At 45.3% G+C, this 20,506-nt stretch overlaps 1 long non-coding RNA gene across 2 annotated transcripts in view; it reads left to right on the top strand.

Moving 5' to 3' along the window:
* The window catches only part of LOC120509032, a 40,905-nt gene extending 20,932 nt beyond the window's left edge, over positions 1–19,973 (top strand). Inside the window, exons 2-5 of one of the 2 annotated variants that reach the window (XR_005629138.1) lie at positions 12,099–12,253; positions 13,876–14,043; positions 18,200–18,263; positions 19,075–19,973. This is a non-coding gene — a long non-coding RNA (uncharacterized LOC120509032). Of the gene's footprint in view, positions 1–12,098; positions 12,254–13,875; positions 14,044–18,199; positions 18,264–18,832 lie in introns of both variants that reach the window. The other variant, XR_005629137.1, reaches the window with a different exon arrangement.
* Positions 19,974–20,506: the final 533 nt, after the last annotated feature.

The following is a 20,506-nucleotide window of genomic DNA, read 5'->3' as shown; positions in this document are numbered from 1 at the left end:
ACATAAAGATTTTCACGTCATTATTTTACAATAGTGGGCAGAAATGAGATAAAAATCCCATGATGGTCTTTGAAGGCTTTTCAAAATCCCAGGAAAAGCCTTGCTCCTTCTGCTGGGTGAGACTCTGAAGGCAGGACTGAGGTGTGGAGGTGCCTGAGTGATGGGCTCAGAGTGAACATCCAAGAGCACAGACCACAGAAGTGTAAATATTCAGGCTGCTGGTGAACCACAATTCCCCCAGTTACAGCTTGAAATATTGCCTCTAACAGTGTCGTGCCAAAAAAGGATTCTGTGTGCCAGAATGTAGTTTTTTCCAAGCTGTGGTTGCTGGCTATGGAGCATTGAGGTGATGAGTATCTCCTCAAACATGGTGATAGGGACATTTTTCTGACCATCACCTCTGACTTTTCAAGCTGCTTTCTGTACAATCTTTCTGAGGACAGGGGAACTGCTGGGTGCATTTGGCATCACTCAGAGCACAAACATGGTCCTGAGAAGCAGGAGGATGTTTTGGTGGGAGAAGGGAGGGGGCCAGGAACAAAAATTACTGTTCCTGAGGTACCTGTAATGCTGAGGTGTGTGTGCTTGGGCTTCACTGGACAAAGCAGGGAGATGTTCCCCCCATCCCTTTGAGGAGTCATTATCTCTATGAAATGGCTTTCCAGGAAAAAAAAAAAAAATGGTTGGGAATGTGCTGTTGTTGCTGCTTGGGCAATGGCAATAATGGAAAATCTGATGTATAATCCACCCAATGCTCACTAAAACCTTCCAGAAATGGACAAGCAAACACATTTTCCCTGCCTTAATCCAGAGGTTGTGCTAAGGGGTGTGTGACTTGAGTAGCAATGCAGCCCCTGGCAGGCTGGGAGGGATGGGGAGAACCATAAAACCCACAGCCACTCTGTGCATTTCCTCAGTGCTGGGCAGCTTTCACCCCTTTTTCCTTCACATTCAAAGGGATGTACTGATTATATGCAACTATGACTGTGATTATATGCAAATTGTGACTAATGTATGAAATGAAAATCCCTGCCTGATGGCACGGAGATCTGAGGCAGCTACTCCGCAATTACTGCCTCGCCACGATTTCTGCCGGGTGTTACTCACTCCAACACAATGCCGAGCACAGGCAATTTACTGCAGAGGTCATAAAAAAAATCTCATTAAACCCACACCGTTTAAGGCAGGTAGTTTCCCAGCTCCCGTGTCTGCTTAGTGCAAAGCCTCGGAGGCTGTCTGGGTGGCTGCCCAAGGGAGGAATCCCTCTCTGGTGTGAGGAGCAGAGGGAAAGGTGAGCCCTGCAGGAGAGGCAGAGGCTGCTGGGCTCCATCTGCTCCTGCCCAGCCCAGCCGGGGATAGAACGGGCTGCTGAGAGCGCAGATGAGATGCAGGGAGCCAAGCAAGGCTATCGGGTAGCCATCAGCCTGACTTTAATAGCCATTCCTTTCCCGGGAACAGCGAACCCCCGGGAGGCTTGGCACAGGGGGGTTTGTTGAGCATCCTGCAAGATGCTGGCCCGGGTCCTGCGGGGAGCAGGCAGCAGTGCACATGTGCTGATGTGGCAGTGCCACCCGGCTCCAGGCCAGGCAGGAACCAGAGTGTCATTTACTGACAGCCCCAGCTGTCCTGTCTCCTGTTTGCAAGTGGCAGAGTGAAGGAAATGGGAAGATAGATGCTTCCACAGATACTGAAATGTTTGATTTGCAGCCTTGGAAGAAGCTTGGATTGATGTAAAAATAAAAGTACGCAGACATTAAGCAGAAAAATTATAAATTTATGTTTCTATAGTTGTAAGTAAGAGTATGCCTTAAGTAAGAAAGAAACTGTTTTTAGTATAGTATGCAATTTATAGTGTAGTAATGTAATTGCATAGAGTAAGCTAAGAGTCCAGATGTTATAATAGAAGTGTATGTGTGTATGTATAGTAGTAGCCCATTGGATGAAAGTATATGCAGTGCAGCAGAATTAAGTAAAGGTGGTACGTCAGAAAAACAAAATAAACTTTGTGGCAACTTTCTATTGGACTAGAACGTTATATATTGCCTTGTAATGAAGAAATTTGTGACTACCTTGAGCTGTGGCTGAACTCTTACTCCTCTAAAATCTCTAAAATCATTGAGACTGATGTTTATCTGAGCAGTAAATCATTTTTATTCTGACATTAGTCCCTTCCTTTCAATCAAGGTGTTGATAATAATAGCAGAGGCTCTCCAGAGCAGAGGTGCCACAACTGTGCCAGTCAGGATGGGTCAGGCTCTCCCAAAGGCACCACCTGGGTGTTCTGCCTTGTCCAGCTGATGGCTGGACACAGAGGTGGCATCTGGGCAGCCCAGCTCCTGCCGAGGGTGACGGGTGGGAGAGGGAGGAGTGGTGTGGGGAGCAGATGCTGCATGGGAAGTCCTGAGCTGGTCAGTGCTTTTAGGCAGGAACAGCCCACAGATGATCCAGGGGAGGTTGTTCACCTCCCTGTGACTGGAGGCTCAGTTCAGTTCAAGAGGAAATGAATGTAACTGAGTATTGAAACAGCCCAACAAAACCCCATCAGTTTACTGACTTTTTTTCCAATATAATTACAATATATATTTAAAATGAGTTAATAATCTCTTCCCACAACACCCTAGTTCTTCCTTCCTTTCTTTCTTTTGTTTTTTTTTTTCACCTATAAAACTTTGTTTTCCATTGGGATATTATGATTTACAGAAAGTATTTGATGTTGATGGGGAGACAACACCAGAGTATCAGTTTACCCAAGGTGAAATTTTTGTGTATACAGAGAGAATTTAACCTCAAACACTCAGTTCACATATCCATGTGTGATTTATATTGCCTCAGGCTCTGAGGCAGAGTGAACATTGACACCCTTTGATGTTGAAAGAAGCCTAGTGACTGGCCTTTGGAGAGATTTGTGATGTCTCTATCAGCCTGTCAATGGAAAACCAGGCAGCAAAGCCAGGCCCCCTAAAGATTTCAAGGCCTTGTAGGCAGAGGGATCGTGTAAGCATTTTACTTCCACTGAGGGCTCGAGAGGCTGAGCATACATGGCCGGGCTAATTGAGTGCTTGCAGGGCACTGGTCTGCAGTTGGCATCTGCACAGCTCTCTGTGACCCCTTCAGCCCAGGAAAGGTGCCAGTGTCACCAAAATAGGGACATTTAGAAACTACACACCCCTGGGGTGCTGAGGTTTCTGTTGCTGCCTAGTAGGGATGTGATAACCCATGGCTAAAGAATGAACCTGGATTATTACAAATGGAAAACGTTTTCTGGCATTTGTTGAGAGGCAAATTGTTGAATGGCAGATAAGCTTTGCCCAGATTTTTTTCTAATTTTTGTGGTATGGGATTTGCCCAGAGAAGCTTTGGACGTCCCATTCCTGGAAGTGCTGGAGGCCAGGTTGGATGGGGCTTGGAGCAACCTTGGTCTGGTGGAAGGTGTCCATGGCAGGGCAGTTGGAACAAGGTCATCTTCAAGGTCTGTTTCAACCCAAACCATTCTGTGATCCTATGACTCCATGAATCCATGGAGCAAAATAGTCTTGAGTAAATTTGACAGCTCAGAGAGGAAAAGAAAATGCTGCAATGCACAACGAAAAGGAACCTGCAGCGTATTCTGCACTGCACCTCCCTGGGACAGGAACATATCGTGCACCAAGGGTTGCAGTGGGAAGCAGGTGGCAAGAGGGAACAGGATCTGATGCTCCTTGTGAGTCAAATTCCCAGGAAATGTGTTGAGTAACACTTTGGAAGGTGGAATTCAATGCAATGCTGATAGATTGAGGAAATGGCTTGAAAACAGTAATATGTGATACAGTAAAGACAGCTGTAGGATGGTTTACACAGAATCATGGACTGCTGGCTAGGCAGACCAGGAGCTGAGGATTACTGGGGATTATACACTCAAGATGCATCTGAAATATGATTCTGTTGCAGAAACAAAAGTGTCCCATGCTCACATTAAGGCTGAGAGCGCCTTTGCATCAGGTGTGTCCAAGGCTGCAGCTCAACAGGACCATCCAAGCCCCTGGAAACTAAGCAAGGGGCAGCTGGTGTGTGCCAAACCACCGAGGAATTGCTTGTGAGGGAGACACTGTGTAGCCAGAGCCTGAATCTGCTTCCTAGTGGTTGAGGAAATAAAAGTGAAGCAGCAGGTAACTCAGAAGCAGAGAGGAGAACAAGCAAGGGTCTCAGTGAGAAGTGTCACTAAAAGCCTTGCTCTGATGACAGCTGCTGTGACACCAGGAGAGGAATCACAGTCAGACTGCTGCTTTGGCCTGGTTCATTTGACATGTAATTGAAGTAAGAAGTTGTAAAATGTATTTTTCTGAAGCCAAATTTTGTTGGGCAGCAAGGCAAGTTGAGAACCATGGCAATAAATTTCTCTGCCAGTCTGGCTGCAGCACTGAGAAGCACCCACACCTACAGCATTAGTAGTGCCATTTATTGTCTTTAACTTGTTCTTCTCCCTTTGGAAAATCCAGCACAGCTCCATCCTTCCCTGCCTCTTCCCTTGTGCCCTTCAAGTGAAAGGACAATGAAGTTCCAGGCTTAAAGGTTATGAGCAGAAAATCTGAGGCAGGAGAGCAGATATCCACAAATTTGCCTCAGTGGGAAAGTGGAGAATAATTGTGGGTTCTGATTTTCCAGGGAGCCTCTGTGGGGAACTAATAGTCTAGACTTGTCCTTTTTGAGGCCTAATTACGTCTCTCTGTCAAGCTATAAAAACAACAGTCTGTGGCATCACAAGGGAAAATGAAAGCTATTGGCCTGTGTTCTGCATTTAATAGGATGTCAAATCTAAAGCACAGTCTGACTGGTTTTTGACTGGGGTTAGAAAAGAAAACGCAACTAATTAGGCTGTTTCTGAATCTCCCTCTCTGTCTAATGGCTGTGGACTTGCAAATTGTAACATACTGGGAGTCCCAAACTCTCTGATCAGTGCTGCTGTCTGGAGGGGAGGGGTCTTTCCCACTGATGGGACTCAGGCTCCACTTGAGCAGTGTCACTGTTAGTGGGGACACTTCCCTGGGAAATGCCTGGTGCCATCACACCTCTCTCTCTGTGCTCCCTGGGAAGTGACATGTGGTATAGATGAGCCAGGTTTTACAGCTTGCATTGGTGATTAATTTCCAAAGTCTTTGAAGATGAAGGAGAGTTTGGAGAGTACCTTGGGTACAAAAAGCAGCCTTTATTCTTTGGGTATCTCAGTCCCTGAATTGAGGTAACATGTATGAAAAGTTACGGAACTTAAAATTCACCCCAAAATACCCCAGACATCTAGTGTGTGTGCTAAAGCTGTTGGTCTCAACCTTTTTCTGCCTTTTCATATCCTCCTTTTCCACCCTTACCCAAGTTCTGAGCAGTAACTCAGCTCCCAGACTCTTAGAGCTGCCTGTTCCCTGTTTGCAGCCCATCCTAAACAAGCATCAGAGGACAATAAGCTCTAGAAAACCTGAGAGGTCAGGAGGTGATGGCCTATATTTAAATTTAAATGACTAATGCATTAATAATTATACCTTGGAGTCTTCTGTGTCAGGGAATGGTAGATGATGTCCTGATGCCTTTCTTTATCTTTTAGAACTTAGTTTGAGGGGTTCTTTTTCATGTTGCAATAATTTCTTGGAGAGAACGGCAGCAGTTACAAGTTCCTTTTACCTTTCCCTTGTCAGCTGCCCTCATTCTGAACCAATGCTATGCTCAGCTGGTTCCTCATGTTTTACAGATGAACTGAAATAAAAGTGGAATTTGTCCCACTGTGAGAGAAAGAAAAGGAAGAGGAAAGAAAACCCCTGTCTACAAGGTTTTTCATGCAAGTCCCATATCCTTAGTTTTGCCATCTTTTTGACACAGAAATCTGATTGTCTTCTGCTCAGACATTCTGGGGTGCCTTTCTGGTTTCCATTCTTCTTTTCTGGCTTTGGGTTAGTCAGGAACCGCCAGCTTTGACTCACAGTCAAAACTGAACACTGTAATTCAAACTCAAAGGACGTCAGTGGGCAGGAAAAGCATGTGGCCTCAAAATGGTGATATTTTGATGTCATCTCTGCAAAGTCCTGCAGAGGGATTTGAGTCAGGAAAGCTCCGTCAATGAGTCCATAAGAAAATGAAAAGTCTTTCCAGGAGTCAGCCTGAAAAGAAATAAAAAGGGTGGAAAAGAGTTCAAAAGGAGAAAGACTTGCATAATCCAAAGGAGCATAGGAAGCAGAGAGAAATGAGAGCACCATGATCTCCTTGGTGACTGCCAAAATACAGTGTGACATTTCAACACTCTTATGGAGATTTGAAGCCATATTTTTCCAATAACTCTACACTAATTTCACCTACAAATAATAGTTTCTGCAGGCACAGCTAACTGTGCTGTAAAGTGGGTCCTTCCCAGGCTGTAGAAGGAAAAGGGACTCAAAGCAGCTTGGGATCAGTACTGGAAGCAGGAAAACCTTATCTGGGCAGATCATTCTTCTCCAGCTTTATAGAAAGATCCTAACTTTGGATCATCTGGACCAGCAGATGACATAGACCAATATCCACTGTGGCAGTGACAAGGAAAAAAAGGGACTTGGCCATGACTTGGAAATGTCTTTATCCTTGTGTCCATTCTCTCTTCCCAGTAGTAGAACTGATCCCATCATGAGCTCCTTTCTCAGGCCAGCTTCGCAAATCTTACTGAGAAGCTACCCAGATAAGGCCTCCAGCTGTATTTTCAGGAAAGCCTTTGAGAAAGATCTTAGCCTAAATCCCCATTTAAGTCTTTTTGAATATTTGTTGAGGTGGATTTATATATTGTGCTTAAATAATAACTTGTGGCCTGTAGCCCCCAGGTGGGTATTGCTGCCAGCTGGGTGAGGATCACCCCCTCTCAGCCTGAGTATTGGGTGAGTTAGGCAGCACAGGGAGAACAAAATGAGAAATTCCTGCTTCTGAGAGGATGATCAGTTTGTTTGCTGCACCCCACCAGCTCTGTCCTTCTGCAGATGTTCACCAGAGTTTCTCCAATCAGCACCAAAAGCTTCCAGGCTGCCCCAGGTTCAGCACATCTTGTCAGGAGCTGCTGAAATGGCACATCCGAGCACCAAGGCAAAAAATTTTGACCTTGACCAAGGCAGTCAGAAATTGCAGCTAAAATAGAGGCTGCTTGCAAAGGGAAGGGGGAATTGATAATCACACAGCTCCTCAAATTTAGCATTAAAAGTTGTAAAACTGGAATTCTGGAGGTGAGAGGGTTTGGGGTTTTCCCCATCTGTTTTCATCTGTGTGGCTTGAAGAGGTCAGAAGGGGCATACTGCTCAAATAAAGATCACTTTTGCCTTTTGATCCATGACATAAAGATGACATAAAATGTACCCCTGCGAGTTGCCATGTAAATGAATCCAAATCAAATAATGCACAGGGAGCAACAAAGCAGCCCAGCTTGCTCTTCTCTGCAATGTGGGCATTTAATTTGTGCATAGAAATCCCAGGAACTGCAAAAATCCAGGGCTGTTTCACATGTACATCTCCACACAAACCTCCCTACCGCAACAAATCATTTATTATTTTTTTGGGGCAGTGTGCAGGGAAGGAAAAAAAGGTCGTCAAATCCGTGTTCGACCATGGCACAGATTCCTTGGCTACCAAATGCAAAGGCCGAGCAGAACAAAGAGATTTGCATTCTAAGTGATGCAAAGCAGCCGGCAGTGTTTTAATGTTGTGTTTGCTCTGTGATGTCTTCATCAGGCGCTCAAAGACAGCGGCTCTGGCAGCCGCGGGTCCCCGCGAGCCTGTCAAACTCCGTTTCCATGGTTTTCCTCCAGGCAGCACCATCGGCAGACAGCACGGAAACGGACCCCTGCAACCTGTTCTGAGCTGTGTCTCTGATGTAGGGCCCCAGAGCGGGCATCAAACTAGCAACAAGCAGCAAGAAAATAACAATTTTGCTTTTCGCAGGTGTCAGAGCAGCAAACAAAAGGCTGTTTGTAAAAGATGCAACATCCCCTTTTTGTCAGCGTTGGCAGTTTAAAGTCAGCCGGGCAGTGGTCGAATTGCGGAGGAGGTTTTGGAGGGGGTGTGCTGTGAGAGACAGAATTCAAATTGTTTCCTCTTTAATCCTTTAGCCTCACTAAATAGGGCCTTCTCATCACCAAACTAATAGCTATTAACGGCGGCCCAATTGTTCCATGTGAATCAATGAGGGCTATTTTCTTGAGACAATTGTATTCTTTTCCGGACAAAGAATCAGCCTCACTCTTCTCTCACCTTGAAATGCATCCTTTCATTTAAACAAAAAGTTCTGAATATTTCAGTATGAAGCCATATTTGAGCAGTGATGCTGCAGATTCAAAAGGTGAGAGAGATGAATCCGTGATCTTTTGCCACTGTGACTGCCTGTGTGCAGTGATGACTGGAAGCCTGTGCTAAAAGAGCAGAGGTGAGCAGAGCTGACAACCTGCCCCAGCTGGACCAGTGCATTTGTAAATACTGGTTCGGGTGCTGCACCTCGTGGTGCCTCAGTTTCACCATGTGTGAAATTTGAATAATGATTTATTTCTTCTCTTGTGAAAGACATGGAGATGGAATATTTGCCCAAACATGATATAAAGCTCATGGTTACCCATGTGGTTTTCATGACATTAGTGACTGGAGCCAATGCAAATCCCTCAAGGGACAGTTTTCCATTAAAGAAAACTGATGGATCAGATGCTGTCCAAGTTACAAGAGAATCTGCTTTTCCCTACCAATTAGCTCATTTTATCACAGCTGCCTGGGGAGGTTCTGGGAGCCACTGGTCTCCTTGGCTCCTGCTTCCTTTGCTGTGCATCTGCCAAGGCAGTGAGAAGCCAGAAGTTGGGAGCACTGGATCCCAAGCTGCCTCTTTATTTCCTGCAGAGGAAAGGATGAAGTGGGCAGCTGGTGTTACAAGGCTTATGGCTTTGGTGCAGGTCAGCTGGGAACTTACAACAATAGGGCACTCATCAGGGATTGCCACATCAGGGCTTGTTCCTTCCACATCCCTACACTGGAAGTCAGCAGCTGTAAGGATGGTGGTCCAGGATTCCTGTCTCTTCTAGGCTTTGAGGTTCCTAGCTGCTCTTTGGCTTTCTAAAAAGAAGCCACAATGTTGTATTCCAGCTCCTGATTTCATGGTTCCCACTGCCTTGGAGACTCACTTTTGTTTTCTTTAAAGGAAAAGGTCAGTGTGGTTTTGCCCCAAATTAGTGTGGAAGCCAATGGAAAAAACAGTCAAGTCTCATGCAGAACAGAGATGCATTTTTCTCTAGATCTTTCTACCCAAAGCACTCTTGTTCATGGTTTGACTGAAATTATCCCAAGTACATTCAGGAAATGCTGTTCCTGTCCTCACAAAACTCACCTCCTACACTTCTAGCTTTCACAGGCTGACTCAATACTCAAACTATAATTATATGGCTCATTATTTATTGCACAGTATCTGCATGTGGAGCAGACTGAAGTCACTTGGTGTGTTTGGAGGTGTTGATATTGCCAGGGAGCAGATACAGGGGACACAGCTCTGCATCTGAAATCCTACCCTGACCCTGTGATTAAATGAAGATCTGTAGAGAAAATGAACTTAAGATTTAGAAGGTTTCCATACAGCTTATGATGTACTGGTTATTGTAATGGTTATAATTTTATTAAGACTTTAATTGATCTGTTAAATAAAGGCAAAGCATTTTATAAATTAATAACATTTTTATTTACACCACTGATCAGCACCACAAGGGCAGGTACATCCATATCGATGGTATAGGCAAAATATTAACAGATCCTGGCTTTGTATATGAGCTTTCTGTGGCCTAGGAATAGTTAAACTCCTTTTCCACAGATAGAAACAACACATTTGTTCTCAGTGTATTACTGCACAGTGCTGAATCTGCTCTGACTTTCTCAAGAGTGCAGAGGAGAGCGAGTGTTCAGGGAAATGAGCAGTGGCTGGCATGAAGGGATGGGGCGAAGCTGCCACACTCTCACAGAGATTTCTTTTGATCAGAGGAACTGCTCGTGACTTTTGTTCGGTGTCTCATGGCAAAAAAAAATCCTCTGGTGGAAAAAAAATGTGTCTGTGTCACAGCAGAGTCAGGAGCTGGCAGTCGTAGTGCCTAGTCTATTTTTTTTAATGAATAGTTGTGTTTGCAGGGTATTGCATGCACACACAAAGTGTGGCTTTGTATTGTTTCCCAGTTTTGAAAATGTCTGTAAATGGTGTGGATCTGAGTGGTGTGGAAAGAGGCAAAGCAGAGCTGACTTCATTCAAGAATGGTTTGGAGCAATACTCCTGTGTACCAGAGGAAAGGGGACGTGTCTAGGGAATTACTGGAGAGAATTGGGAACAGTTGCTTTAAAACGAAGGCTTTGGGGAAAAAAAAAAGTCATCTTCTGTGTATAGTTCAGTTCCACTGTTATTTATGATGGGACTGAGCTGGAGGGAGGGAGGCTGCTCAGGGGGTGCTCACCTTGTATTCTCTCCACCACTCAGGAGATTTACAGAGGTATTTATTTTGGAATAAGAATACTCATTTCTGTTTTGGAATAAATGTCTCCAGAACTGGACTTGACACCTTGTGTAGACAAGATTTGAGGGCTGCAGTGATCTGTATGGAGAAACAGGCTGCAAGTGTGGGAGGGGAGAGCCTTACCTGGGAAGGCACTGCTTGCCCCAGCAGAGTAAAACTGCAGGGGGAAAAAACAATTGTTATTCTGGAATGAGATTATGCACAGTTGCCCCAGGAGCTGGGCAGGGAGAAGCACTCTACTTCTTGTGTGCTGGGAACCAGGTAGCATCCTTCAGCCCCTTCACCAAATTATCCATTATTCTGTAGGATCACCCTCCTTTGGATGTACTCCCAGTCTCATGCATTGATTTAGCACCATCTCCATCACTATTATTTTATTTTCTATTCTTAATATTCAGACTATTAGAGAAAAGGGTTTTTTATGGGAGAGAAACAGTCTGCAGTCTTACTCTGCCAGTAAGTAGGGATTTATGATGTAAAAGTCTTTCTAGTCTGTCAGATTAGTATTATTCTTTGGAGTCATGGTTAGAAAAGGTGAAAAATATAATCAGAAAGGACAAAGAAGTTAGCACAGCACAGTGTGTGTGAGGTACCCTGAGCAGAGAAAACACACTGAATAACACACTCAGGGTGAAACAGAAGTGGGAAAAAGTAATTTTATCTCAGCACTTGCTTTGGCTGACTTCTCAGTCACCAGCATATTAATGGCTCTTCCCCTAGCAACTACAGAGCTTCCAACATGCAACCATTCTTTGGTCATAAAGACAAAAAGTGGAGTTTGCCAGAACAGAGCTACCCCATTCTGGGCTGCTGACAACAGTCCCAGACTGGCCATATGCTCTGCTGCACTCACAAGTGGTAAAGCAACATTTTTGCTCCCGCTGGTGCTGGTGGTGTCCCTGTGGTTGTTATTGTTTCCATCCAGACCCTCTCCTCTTCCCTGGAGCTCCTGCCTGCTCTGTTCCAGGCTGTACCCACAGCAATGTCACAGCTCCTGGGCGCCGCGGAGAGCGAGCAGATGCAGCTCTTGTCACATCCCTGTGAGCCAGTGGCACGGCCTGTCTCACTTCATTCCTTGGAACAGCTTTTGTGGGATGGCTGTGGGGCAGCTTGGAGTGAAAGGGGCATGGGCAGGTCTGGCCAGAGCTGGGTGACTGGCCTGTGTCCAGCAGCAGGAAACAGGACCTTCTCCTTTGGGCTGGGGGGCTGAGAGTAATCGCTTTTCAGTGTGTGTGTGTAATCCACGGGATGGGGAGTGGAGAGTGAGGTGGGAAAGGACCCGTGGGTCAGGCAATTCTCAGCTCCTACCCAGCAGGAATTCAGGGCTCTGAAGAGTTTGGTAGTGGTCTCTCAGTGAGAGCCATGGGATTTGGATTTTCTCTGCATGTGTGTGTTAGCTGAGACCCCCAACACTGCCTCTGAAGGCTGAGCTGTCTTCACAGTACGGGTCATGAGCAGCTTAAACCCAGCTGCATTTTAAAGGGGTGATCGCTTTTCCTGCTCCATCTCCCAGCTAGACCTCCATCTTCCTCAAGTCCAGCCAAAATCTAATCATGGAACAGGCCATGTGGCTAAAGATCTACTGTTCTTCCACAGGGGAGCAGAGATGTTACAATGGTGGCCTCACATCTGCTGGAACTGCACCCCTGACTGGCATTATCTCCACTAACTCTGCATTAAGCATCCTGATATTTCAGTCCCCTGGGGAAATCTACTGACCTGGAGGTTCCTGATGCAGTGGACATGCTCAGGTGAGCAGCAAAGCTGAGGGTGGATCACAACACTAATTTCTACCTTTAGCCATCAACAGTGGAGGGATAAATTCATTGTCCTGATTCCTTTCCAAGGAAGACAAGAGTCGACAAAATACTAGGTTGTTTCCATTATTAAATCTATTGTCTTCCCAACCCTACTCTTATCATACTTTTCTGTGCTTTCAGAGGAGAAGATTCAGTGCTACATGCTGTCTTTAGGGTAAGGATTTTTGTGTTTATCTGCACGCTCACTGCCAAGGCAGATAAGAGACTTTATTCTCTACATTATCACTATTTTTATTCTTCTTAGGAGCCAGGCTGATTTTAGAAAGAGGGGTAAATATTTGAGCTCGTTGTGCAGACCTAAAGTGAGGCTCTGGGCCTTTTTATACTTATTTATACCCACTAAAATAATCAGCTTTAAGAGGCTATTTCAGCTTTTTGGGCTAAAACCTTCCCTTTTACTGATCTTTGCTTGCTCTGTTCATTATTCTGTGCTAGACTCTTCCCTCCCCTGATTGCATGTTATCACCTTCAATGGAACAGCTGTGTCATTGCTAAAGGGTGTTAATCTTCCCCTACCTAACACCTTATTGACAGCCAGAGTCACGGAGGCCCCCAGTCTTTTCTGACATGGGTGACTTCTCAAAACAATATTTTTTTTTTTAAGCTTCTTTTCATTTTGTACCAATCCCACCTCAGTCTAACCTGGACATGTAGCCACAGCCTGGCACAGCCCGTCCTGGCACGGAATGTTCTGCCTGTGTCAGTTCCAATGACTACAACCAGCAGAATATTCCCTAACAATGTCAAGGGACAATAAGCCCCAGATAATCAATAAGCACATGGGAGCCCAGAATAGAAGCTGCTCCGGCAGGTGGGACAGCTGGCTTGAATTTTTATGTCGTGGTGGTGAAAGGCACCACAGCTTTCAGTGAGACACGAGCAGTGCTGACAGTGACAGATCCCCTGTTACATTGTGCCACCAAACAGAATGAGACACTTCAGCAGATACAGTTCAGTTTTTCTCATAGTTTTGTAATGGTTTGGAATTAGTCTAGAATTTGATTTTTTTTTTCTGAATTCCCTTTGCCCGCCAGTTTTCTGGGCTGCCCTGCAGTTTCCAAGGACACCTTGACTTTTTGGAGATCTGGAGTGTTGCCCTGAGTCTAGAAAGATCCAGGGTAAATTTGTGTGCTGAGGTGATGGCATTAAAACAGCTCTCCCCTAGAACAGCCAGCACGGAAGTGGGTACCCTAGCTGGGGTTTCTGCCATCCCATAAATGCTGGGTCTAAGGGAATGTTTTCCAAACACAGCCTGCCATGCAATGCAGGAACAGTAGGAAACACCCTTATTTTAGACTTTACACTCCTGATTAAATATTTGTATCCTGCCTGTGTTCAAACACAGCCCTGAAGTGCTGAAGTAGGGAAGAAATTGCCATTTCCTCTAAAGTCAATGAAAGAGATTAAAACCATTGAGCTCTCTGGTGCCACCTCACAGAGGCCTTCCCATGGGTGACACAAGCAGTGGCACCAAACCAGGCCTCAAGCAGTGGCACCAAACAGGAGACATGAAACAGGCAATCACTGTCAGTTGTTCTGGTCTCCTCTTACAGCCGCTGTAGCAGAGCTGTGGCCATCAGAAGCAGGACCTGAGCAGCCTCCTGCTGATGTAACCTCAATTTCCCACCAAGCCTGAGCATTTCTGACAGCAGAAAGCATTTACCAGTGGACTGCTGAGCACATCAAGATGGATACAGTTCTCTTGTTGTTTGGATTGCGAGGTAAGTCCAGAAAAAGGAGAGAAATGGCATCATAAAACAAATGTAGCATTTATTTTATACTGCAATTTTTTCATCATACCATTCTAGTATTAAAATTCAATCATATAATTGAATATGATAATTAAATTTATTATTATTAAACTGGTCAACACTGGGGCAGCACTGACAGGAGGTTCTGTGCCCAGAACCTACTGGCCCATGTACAAGCACTCACCTGAACGTGTCATGTCCTAACTGAAGATACATCTGCTGGCCATGACTGCCAACTGACCCCCACAAATGGTGTATCCCCCTTCAGATACACCTTCTGTGGGGCGGCAGTCCCAAATATCCTGCTGCACCTCCAAAGCCAGCAGCAGATTTCTTTCGGGCATGAACTTGGCCAGTGACATTCTCAAGTTGGCTTGGCCACTGGAAGAACAAGGCCAACGCAGAGTGTCAGTAATGAAAGAAACAGAGAACCCCAGGGAAAATATGAACATCAGGTTATTTGGCCACCAGCTGATTCCTTATCAATAAGTGATGTAGCAGAAAGCAAAGCTGTATTAACACGTGCTGAGAGGCTGCTGTCACAGGGAGCAGCACCACACGTGGGTAACAACCCAGGCTTGACGCTCTGGAGCTCACAGCAAAGCAGAACATGCCAGACAACAATTGCTTTTTCTTTTTCTTTGGTTTTTCCTTTTGCTACACACAAATAACCTGCTCAGAGCTGTCTGGCCAGCACCAGGGCTTCAGTCAAGCCATCGCTCGCTGGCCGGGCACGCCTGCTCTGCACTGGTTTGATACAGCCAGAAATTACAAATGACTCTTTTTCCCATCTCATGAGAGGGAAACCCATCAAAAACTGGCTGAATATTTGATCTCACGTAAAATGAAAGACAAACGCGCTCAGCCTAGAAATAGGTTTGCTTCAGGGTGTCGGCTTTGTTCTCTCTGACCAAACTCTGTGCCCAGAGCTCCCGGCCAGGCAGCCAGGGGAACTCTGAATGTTATTTAAAGAATTGGTAAGGTCACGGTGGCCTGAGCCTCTCGGGGCTGAATTAATCTCCTTGGCACGGCAGCCCGTGCTGAGCGCTCGTCTCGCAGGTCCATTCGTGTAGAGCGATGCCATCCAGTGGCTGCTCCGATCCATCACAAAGCCAAGGGCTCCTTCCCGAGGCACATTCCAGAGCAGAAATGCTTCTGCTCCTGTTCCCAGCTCAGGCATTTCACATTAAAAGGCTGCGACAGTGGCTATCGTGATTTCTTCCAGCTTCTTTGGCTTTTTGCATGTAAAACCCAGGTATGTTTTAAGTTGCAGCCACTTGAAAGTATTTAATAGATATTGAGGGGGAAATTGTATTTTATGTATGTAGCCCCAAGTACAAAAATTTGTCATTAGGCCCAGGTTTTGGTGTGGGAAGTGATTATATGGAGTCATGTGGAAAAGTATGCTGATTTTTGAGACAAAATACCATAAATGAATGAAACTTTCTCTGTTCAAAGGCCAAGAAGTACTGAGTTTCCCTTGAGGAAAATGCCCAAGGAAGGATGATCAAGAGATAGGCTGGACAGAACCTTTCTCCATCAATGTCACACTTTAAAGAGCCCCACTATTTCCAGCTCCCCAAGGGCTGGACATTTTGGGGAGAAGAGAGCTTTAAACCTGCTCAGCTCCATCCCCGCTCCTGCCATCTCCCAGAGACTCCCACAGCAGCACAGGCCATCATTCCCTAGTGAGCAGATAAAATGTCAATGTTTTTGCCTGTTGCACTGCCCAAGTCAGCTGTAATTGCATGGTTGATGATGGATCACCCCAGGCACTGTGACCTGTGGGACATGGAGCATCCCTGGAGCTTTCCAGTGCAGGGGGTCCAAGCCTCCATTTCTCTTGGACCTTTGGCTGTTGCCAGTGATGCTCCAGCTGGGCCTGTGCCTGCTGCAGCTGCAGCTGCATTTCAGTGCTGCTGCTGTGTTTTGGTGCTGCTGCTCCGTGGTACAAATTCCAATCAGGAGCAACAAAGCCCACCGTGTGCTGCTGACAACAGGTGTCTCATTAAACATCTCTCAACCTTACAGGCATTCACATTGACAAGAACCAAACTCACACTCAATCACAGCTTAATCACAGCCAAACTCTATTAACAAGTCATACTAATTACCAACTTCTAACAATTTCTCAGGTTCAGAGGCAAAATATCCTTTCTTTATAGATGAAAACAGATTTGTGATACTCCAGCTCTGGCTGTAATTAGGTCCTTTTAGACAAAATGAAACTAAAATAAAAATCCAGACGGGTCCCTTTGTGATAGCGGTCCTGGAAGTACAGTTGTACAATGAGATGTTTTGTTTGTTTTAATTTTGTATCTGCTGTGTTGCCCACAAGGGTCCAATTAGCTTGTTACAGATGCTTGTATCAGTTTTATCCACTTGTCTTTTTTTTGGTTCTTTTTTTTTTTTTTTTAAAGAGGGGTAACTTGTAGCACAGATTGCTGGCCTGCAGGCATCCAGAGATCAACAACCATCTTCCTGTGATACCAAGCCCCCTGTGAAACAGACAGCCCTTACCCACAGCATTCATAATGCAGAGGGTAAAACAAATAGAGGGGAGGGAGGAGCTTGTGCTGGATTTTGGATTATCATGGAATAATCTCATATGTTCAGCAATGGCCTGAAGGTGGCAATTCTGCCATGGCTAAGAATAACTCTGACAATCTTTGATTGCTACACCTTGGAAATTGAAATTGAGGTTTTATTTTTAGTCACTGTGCAGCAAAACAGAAAGCTCTGAAGAGGTGGCTTTGAATTGTACATGTCACTATTTACTCCTGTCCCCTGGCATGCTCAGCACATGTGCAATTCCATGCTAACCTGATGCTTTCCTCCATTGTGTGGCTGTGTTGAGTGCCCAGGCACTTGAGAACTCACTTGTATAATCGATACACTCACAAAAGGGAACATATAAATAACGGGAAGAATCTGACTTGAACTGACACTGTGGAGATCACAGTGAGGGCTAATGCCTCGTCCTTAACTCATGCTGCTGCTGGAGAGGAAAAAAACCAGACACCACATTGAGTTAAGGACTAACATCAGATTTCCCAGCATTTTCCAAGCAGTGTGGTTCAAGGCAGAAAGCCTCCTCTGAATACCTGTGGTACAAAATCCAGCAGCTGCTTGTTTACCTGTTGTTTGGTTTAGTTGCCATTTGCTTTTCCTTCCCTTAATTTTAAAAGGGAATTAACATCTCCCCTGAAGAATCTAATTGAGTCAGCTCAGCTGGGACTCACAACTTGGGGCTGAGCACCAGCAATTATTTATTGGTACCTCTGACACAGGCAGCTTTGTCCCTTCAGCGAGGTGAGGCAGGATGAACACTGGAGCCCTGGAACTCCTGGGAGAAGCCTGCATTGTCTGGGCTAGGCTGGTGCCATGTGGAATCTCAGTTTGCCTTGCTGTGGAGGCTCTGAGGACCTGCAGGCGCCCAAAAGCAGCCGCAGGGAGGAGCAGGGTGGACCCAGCCATGGAGGAGATGGGGCAAACCCAGCCACCTTCCCTCCCCACAGGCTGCATCCTTGGCTTGCCCATGCTGTCAGAAATCAGCTGTGATCGTGGTGTGGTCAAGTGTCACAATGGCTTAATGGCCATGCAGGACAAGGCAAACTGGTCCAAAATATATTGTTACCTGGCAAAACATCCACTCCTGCTTGAATAGCAGGAAGGTGAAAAGAAAGATTTCATTGAGAGCCATAGTAAGGCAGGATGGGAGATGAAATATCCATCTGCAGTGTAATAACCATGAGAGCATTCATGCAGTGTTTCTTTGGGGAAAATGGAAGATTTTGTCTAGCCATAGTCTTGTTTCTCTTCATAAGAGGCTGTTTCAGACCAGAGCAGAGCACTCTTTCCCCTGGCTTTTGTTTGATGAAATTTGGAAAGGTTAGCAGGTGCTGGCACAGGCTCCAAGTGTCCATCCTGGATCCCAGTTCCTCCAGCATGTGTGATCAGCAATGACCCTCCCAAGTCCTTCCTCATTTTTATCTGGCATAGGAATTCCTTTCTTCTTAATGGATTTTTATTATTCCTGAAATCAAACAAACAAACAAACTAACCTAAAACCCCCCAAAGCCCAAAAGAAATAAATTAAAACAATTGAAACTTTACTATTTTGCAGAGCCATCACTCTGATCAGAAGCTGAAATCCTGCTTTGTGCTCCTCCAGTGTGGAAATCTGTCAGGTAAATAGAAATCACCTCGTAAAAGCCCTTAAACAGCTCTGGTTTATATTTTAATTGAGGAACAGAACATTTTAAGCACTTTTATTGGGTGGCGCCTGCTGAATGACAGATGTCTGCGGCGGAGTAATGCTGAGCACACTTTCATAAAACAGAGAATTCCTTGCTTAAAACATTTACAATTAAAGGCTTGATTGAATAACAATGAGTTCTGTGCATGGAGCTCATTTCTGCACTTGTTTGTGCACCTGAAGCAGGCTGTGATCATTCTGTAGGTTGGATACGAGGTGCCAGTTGCTTTGTTCAGTGACCAAACAGTGCTCACGGGCACAGCTGGAAATGTGCCTTTGATTTTCCACCAGGATAGAGATAAGGTGCACTGTGCTGCTGTGCTGCCAGACTTGCTAACACCCTTGTTTCAGCTGCTTTGGCTTTTTTTTTTTTTTTCTTTTTTCCTAAGCTACAGGTTAGTAAGTGTCCCAATTTGCCAAGAGCCAGAGATTTTAAAATGAACACTAATCCTTTGCAGCTGAGAAAGTCTTAACTAGCTTCTGCTTTACTTTTCCATCTAGCTCCTGTGACCCCTATTACTGTAATACCCGAGAACATCACCTCTGGTCGTGCACTGAGCCTCCCAGTATCTGAAGAAAGTTAGACTTGCATTAATATTATTTTCCTCTGTTCTACATGGAGAACTGAGGTAAAGCCAGGTCAAGTGATTCACCCAAAGGTGCTCTTTGAAAAGGGGTCCTAGTGCTGCACACACGTGCCCAGCCTTTGGCTGGTATTTAAAACCGAGTTCTTTTGATTGCAGAAATGGCTTCAAGCAAGCCCCAAACACCCAACAGCAAACCAGATGACACGGCACAAACCACAGGCTTTTGCTCAAAAGCCAGCTGAGAGACTGAAGTGAGAAAGGGTTCTGAGTTTCATCCCTGCTGAACTGAGGAAGATCGTGCGTGAACTGACATCGCTGCAGATCCGGGGAAGGCACGGAAAATCCGAACGGCGAGAACCTGAACTTCGGAGAAGCAGCCTCACTTTTCTCAGGAGAAAAGATGAATCCACAGAGTAGATCTTGCCACAGCAGAAGGAACATGTGTCATGGGAACAGCAGAGGCAAAATGTGTAATGGGAAAATCTTGATGGATTCAGCCCAGGACGCGAATATGCAAATTGAGACCAAATTAAATGCAATTGAGCAAGATAACACATATCCCAGCAATGAAGAAAACTCACAGCACACTCGCAAAAAAGATGGAGTTTAAATCCAAGGAGGGGGGTCTGAGAATGTCTAAGCAGTCCCCAGTGACTAAATTTTAGCAGGAATATGAAAATTTCTCCAAAAAGGAGTCAGGAAAGTGTTGCAGGAATCAAACAAGGAGTAACTGAAGTGCAAGGGCCCATTACTCAGTGGAAGAGGTGTAACCTGCCCCCCAACACAGCAAAGCTGTTATTAAATAATAATATAGTTTTTCTGCTATTAAAAAGTCATCCTGGGGCTCACTTCTGGGATACTGTATATATTTTTTCTCTTCCTGGCCTGCTCTGCCGAAAGAGGGATTTTCAAGAGTTGCTGGTTTCCATCTCCAAAGTAGCTCAATTTCAGTTCCAGGGGAAATGAAACTCTCAACTAACTTCATTTGTAAAGTCTTTGAAGATGTTGGAATGTCCTCTGGCTGTAAGGAGAGGGAGTGTGATTCAGAGCTTGGTACAGATATATAAAGGGGTTCAATATTTAATTAAACATAATCTTCCTTGTGGCATGAGTGACTGAGCTCTTTCAGGAATAAAAGTCCTTGGTTTTTATTACATTATTCTTCAATATATGAAAACACAAAACCTTCTGCAGGACTATGCTGGCCCAGCACCTGCCTTCCCTGTAGCAGCACTTACTGCCCTGCTGCTGCCAAGAGAACATTTTGGGAGCTAATAGCTTTCCACTTTTACATGAAAAATCCATCTCTCTGGGATGTTGGATGGCTCTAACACATCTCCCTGATGCCTGGAAACTATGGATGCAGTCCCCACAGCACTGGGGTGAGGAACCCACGGCGCTGCTCAGCACCACAGCCTGCCCTACTCCTCTCTTAGAACAAAACACACATTTTTCAGCTTAAAAAAACAGTATAGAGGGAGAAAAAAAAATCATGTTTTTGGGTAGTTATTCTCTACAGAGAACAGGTGCCCTGATCCTGCACCCACGGCTGAGCTCAGCATGAGCAGAGTTATGCTGGAAGCGTGTG

Source organism: Passer montanus, unplaced genomic scaffold, assembly GCF_014805655.1.
Source record: "Passer montanus isolate IOZ18808 unplaced genomic scaffold, ASM1480565v1 scaffold5, whole genome shotgun sequence".
Classification (NCBI taxonomy): Eukaryota; Metazoa; Chordata; class Aves; order Passeriformes; family Passeridae; genus Passer; species Passer montanus.
This window is presented reverse-complemented; position numbering and strand designations above follow the sequence as displayed.